At 50.4% G+C, this 5247-nt stretch overlaps 1 non-coding gene across 1 annotated transcript; it reads left to right on the top strand.

Moving 5' to 3' along the window:
* The first annotated feature begins 1360 nt into the window (after positions 1–1360).
* Positions 1361–1447, top strand: TRNASTOP-UCA (transfer RNA opal suppressor (anticodon UCA)). The gene has a single exon. It is a non-coding gene; the product is annotated as a tRNA-Sec (tRNA).
* Positions 1448–5247: the final 3800 nt, after the last annotated feature.

The raw sequence follows: 5247 nt of genomic DNA, 5'->3' as shown, positions 1-5247 counted from the left end.
CAGTGCGTTTTTATGCACAAAAGACTCTTGTTAAATTGCGCCACCTGCTACTGGAATAAGTACCAGGTAAAGGGATAGGAATGTTCTGAGGGCCGTGATTCCTACAAACCAAGGAAACAGAAAAAAATCTGCCCTGCGCTGGCAGGCACAGAAGCAGCTCTCAAACCATCTCCTTCTGATAAGAGCCCTGCTTCTGAGTTGCTCTTAGTAAAACACATTTAAGTTGCTAAAGAAGTTGCTGACTATAAACAGTAAGGCCTCAAATATGCTCATGTCTGTGTGGGGAGTCAGAATACCTGAGCTGGTTCATGTCCAAGAGGGTAAAGCCATGACTGGAGCCATGCACTGAAAGCAGCGCTGTGCCCAGCAGCATTCCTGCCCTGAGTGAGGATGGTGCTGCCCCACCAAACACTTTCTGCTTTCTTTTGCTGACATTGACAAAACTGCTCCCAGCTTCGGGCTGTGGCTCTGGTTCTGTTCTGTACCACTTTTACTGTGATGCTGCTTCTGTCCCAGTTTTGAGTCTCAGCTTCCCCAGGGCGAGCACGAGGGGGAATGAGCCTATGGGGTTTTTTGTTGCTTATACGAAAAAGAATTATCTAATTAAAAATCATTGGAAACCACATGCATTTGCAGAAATGGCTCTGCTTCAGAGGAATCTCTCGAGGCAAATAAGTGAGTAACTCTTCAAGGGTTTATGAAAATAGCCTGTATAGTTACACTCGCTGGGATAAAATTACAAGTGTTTTCAATCCTCGTACTTCGGGGCATAAGCTGATCCTCAGCTGGGGGCCAGGGAGGAATTTCCTCCCAGAGGATATTATTGTTCTGAGATGTATCTCATGGGAGAATCACATCCTCCAGAGTATCTGGCATTAAACACCGAAAAACCGGAAAAAAAAAAAAAAAAAAAAAAAAAAAAAAAAAAAAAAAAAAAAAAGGAGCCCGTGCGCTTCTCGCAGCCCAGCCCGGGCCCGGCCGCCCCCGCTGTTGCACAAGCTGCCACAAGCTGTCCCGGTCCCGGCCGGGGCTGTCAGGGTCCCCGGCGCTCCGGGAAGGGCGCGGGGCCGCCCCGCTCCTTCTGGGAAGCGCCGTGACTCACCCGCGGCGGGCCCGCCCCCCGCGCCGGCAGCCAATCACCGCCTTTCTATTTGCATGCGCGCCCGGGGGCCTCTGGGATAGCGGCGGGGGCCGCCCCGGCCGCCCCTCCCGTCAGCGCCGCATCCTCCGCTCCGTGCGGCCGTGCTCGAACTGGGAATGGGCAGAGGGATCATATGCATGGAAAAACTCTTCTCGCCTTTATGTAGAAATTATAGAGATATGGGAATTCATATAGGGTGTCACATGTGCGGTTGAAATTGCCCGGATGACCCTCAGTGGTCTGGGGTGCAGGCTTCAAACCTGTAGCTGTCTAGCGACAGAGTGGTTCAATTCCACCTTTCGGGCGGCTTCCTCTTTTCCTTTTTTATCCCGACAATCCCTTTTGTCCCGGGAGGCGCCGGCAGCCCCCAGCCCGACCGTCCCCGGTCCAAGGCAGCGCTCGCCGCGCTGTCCCCAAGTGTCACAGCGTTTACTCTTCTTCCACTTTATTCCCGCTGGACTGCTGAAGTGGCAGCGTGCCAGACACAGCCGAGGAACAATTCAGGTTTTAATTGGATTTTTTTAGCTAAGCAGATCTTTGTTAAACCGTGTCACATGTCCTACAAGAACAGAAAAAGAAGTAAATAACAGAAGCCATTCTCTAGATCTGCTCCATATTGACGATAACCCATCTCCCACCCACGCTGCAACGAAGATGCTTCACTTCAGCAGTAAGCAAGGGTGCTAATAATGTCACCCAGCCCCATGAAAAAGAAAGGTTAGCGTCAAGCTAAAAAACATATTCTTCAAGCAGAAGGCGTTTATTTTGTGATATCCTGTTGCGACAGCTCTCCAGTCAATGATTTGTGGAGCCTCTAGTTAGGACGAGATCCCAACCACCTCCACCGCAGGGGATAGCGAGGATTGGAAGGGCATTTTCATGTTATCTCCTGGCCCCACAAGTGGGAAGGGCGATTCTGCCTGGTGAATTACAGAATAGTGAATTTTAGAATAGTGAGAATTATCAGCTCTCCTGTGTTCCTGGTTGCTTTTTGAGGGGCGCAGTGCCATCCAGAGTTAAGCAGGTAAGCACCCCTGGGGATCTAAGATGGAATGCCTCTGCTTTCTTTAAATGAGTCACTCCAGCTGAAGTCCTGGGAGGAGAAGGGAAGGGCACAGGGAACCCTGAGACCATTGCTGATGACTGCTACTGCTTCGAGACTGCAGACAGACCCCTGAGTTGGTTGAGGGGGAGCAGCCTTGATGCCAGCAAGGCATGTTCCTCCAGGAATATGTGGTTCTGTTATGGGAAATCTGGGGGGAAAAGCCCCTCTGAAGCTCCCACAGTGTGTGCCAACTTCTCCGTGGCCTTGCAGATGTGCGTGCACAGCTGGGAGTGCCCCGAATCCCAGATGGCCATCTCTGTGCTCCACACCACTCTGCCTGCCAGCCAGCCTGCTCTGCCCATAATGAACTTTCTATGTGGAATTTCTCTGTGGCCTCACAAATTGGTATCTGCTCTGCAATTTGGCTGGAGGGGGTTGTTTTGGGGGTGAGGGGGAGAGTTGGAAAGGCCTTTGCCCAGTAGTGGGCAGCTGAGAATGTTAGCACTCTATGTCAGTTACCAAGCAGAACATAATACGGCTCTTTCATGTGGTGTTTATAACTGAACATGCTGTTTTGTGTCAGCCTGATTTTTTTTTTTTCCTTCCAAGAAGTAGTTTTGGATTAAATTATGACAATTACATTCTTATATTCACACACACACATCCCGGCCAGCTCCCACCCTTGCCCTGCGTGCACACAAACACAAACGGGAATTATGTGCTCTGAGCGTGATTTGAACTCTGCAGCCTGGGATCTGTGCCTGGCATTGAGTTCACTTTTTTTTCCTCCACAACAAAAAGGCCACATCTACTCTGTACTCTTTCATTGCCTCGGGAAAAAGTAGGACGGTCAGATTGTTAGTGTGGGTGATTTGTCCCTCACGGAGCTGATGGGCATGAGACTCCCCGGCACGAGAGAGGAGGCTGGGGAGCCTTGCCTGGGGAGCTTGTGGTAAGCAGTGCAGGGGGCTTTGTGAGATCCCCTGTGAATCCCTGCTCTGAGCTGCTACACTCCCCCAGTCTGGCTCCCACACCTGGGCAGTGCCTCGGCCACGCAGGCACACGACAGGAAGCGATGCTGCCTTTTTGGGCTGTGCCCTGCAGGGCTGCACCTCCAGCACATGGCTGAATGCAGGGAAACACAGGTGCTCGCTGGGACAAGGGACATGGCAAGGCTGCTCTTGCAGCCTTTAGCTGACACAGTGTGCTGTTTTTTAAACATTGGTTGGAGGAGAACACCAGTGTGGAGATCCGTGTAGATGATCTGTCCGTAGGAGGGACATTTTGTACAATGCCATCCATATCTCCTCTGAGTCAGCTTTGCTTGGAGTCACTATTAGTCAGGCAAAGCTTCCAGTGTTTCAACCTGAATGTCACTTTCTTCCCTGACAAAGGGCCAAATTTAGAGGAGCCAAAGCCCTCACCACTGGTTAGAAGGCAATCCAGGGGTTACTCAGAGCCAAAATGCACGAGAGCCTGGCTTCTTAGTCAAACATAATCTGCCTCCTGTTGTTTTCCCCACGGAGTCACAGCACGGTGAGGAGGATGTGCTGGTGACAGATGGCTGACGCGACTTGCTAAGCGTACGGGTGACTGGGCTGTGACTCAGCAAGTGTTTGGTTACAAGAGACTGGGAGCATGTGCTTTTGTACTGGTAACAGTGGTCTTAGCTGGATCTCCTCCTGGGAGGATCAGGCATGGGCTGTCGTGCCTCTGACTGCCATCTTCCACGGGAGGAAAGCAGGCACACGTGGCCTATTAGAACAGAAAGTCAGGCTCCTAAATTACTGTTTACACTTGCAGTGGATAATGTTTGAGTGTGTATTAATATATGACCTGCCAGCGATGTCCTAGTGGCCTTCAGAAAGGAAACATCCTGGCCTAAATTCCCATCTTGCTCAGGGAATAGAACTCGGAATTGCAGTTGAGTCACTAGAGGGGGACAAAGACCTAGCCAGGGTATGCATCCATCTACCACCTCCCCCAGCTGCAGCTGTGGGAGATACCTTGGAGAGGCAGCTGCAGAGGTGGCCCTGGTCCTTCTCATGTTTGAAGGTGCCCAGTTGCAGGAACAGTTTCCGGAGGCTGAGCATGTAGGTGAGGACCAGCAATGCTTTGTGGAAGTGAAGCCACTCCTTCTCCTCCAGAAGCATGATGGCACACGTATGTGCATGAGTAGGATCAGCGGCCTTTATGTTGGCTAAATTCCAAGATTTCTCCCTACCTAGAGCCAGCTGGTCCATAGATGGCCTGGGCTTTCAAAGGCTAAATTCCAGTCACTGCACAGCACCTGGCCAGAGGACACAGATAATAATGAATTGTTACAGGCACATGCCATTTTTCTCCTCTCTCCTCTTTCATGAATGGAGGAAAGCTGAATTCTCAAGTCTGGATAGGCGCCAGGTGTTATTGTTGTCTCTGGGAGTTAAAGACGTCATGGAAATATTGGAGGACTTGAGCAGAGTACACCTGTGCTCATCCCACCCGCACACGGAGAGCCCGAGCGGCCGTGCCAAACAACAGGGCACTGCTTGCAAGTGACATATTGACCTGGAGTGCTTCACAGCTGTCCCACACACTGTCCTGGGGAAATGGAGACAGTAATGACTCACACAAATGGCTCTGATACGCAGCCCTCAGCCCAGCCAGGCTGTGTGTGGAACCAAGACACTCCTGTTTTCTCCCCTCCAGCATACTTCCCTGACCAAATCCAGGACTAAGCCATTTGGCTCTGATTGGAGCTGGTCAGAACATGTTTTTCTTTTCTTCTCTTTTCCCCTCCTTCACCCTTTGGAAAATTTTGACATTTCAGCAAAGGGCTGAAAACCCAAACCCTGAATATTTTCCATTGGAAAACGCTGGGGGAAAGGGAGAGGAATAATCCCCAAACTGCCAACAATCAAATCTCTTTTGCTTTTAAGGCTTTTGGGTTTATGCAAGGGAGCATATTTGGAGGTCAGTGAACACTTTTTATGAAAATATCTGTTCTCTTAAAACCAAATTTTTCACTAGTAGTGTTCCAACTGGCATAATTTTTACTGGTGATGGTTTGGACACTCTC

Source organism: Lonchura striata, chromosome 3, assembly GCF_050655825.1.
Source record: "Lonchura striata isolate lonStrDom1 chromosome 3, ASM5065582v1, whole genome shotgun sequence".
Classification (NCBI taxonomy): domain Eukaryota; kingdom Metazoa; phylum Chordata; class Aves; order Passeriformes; family Estrildidae; genus Lonchura; species Lonchura striata.
Note: the sequence above shows the minus strand (reverse complement) of the source record. Positions and strands in the feature narration are given on the sequence as shown.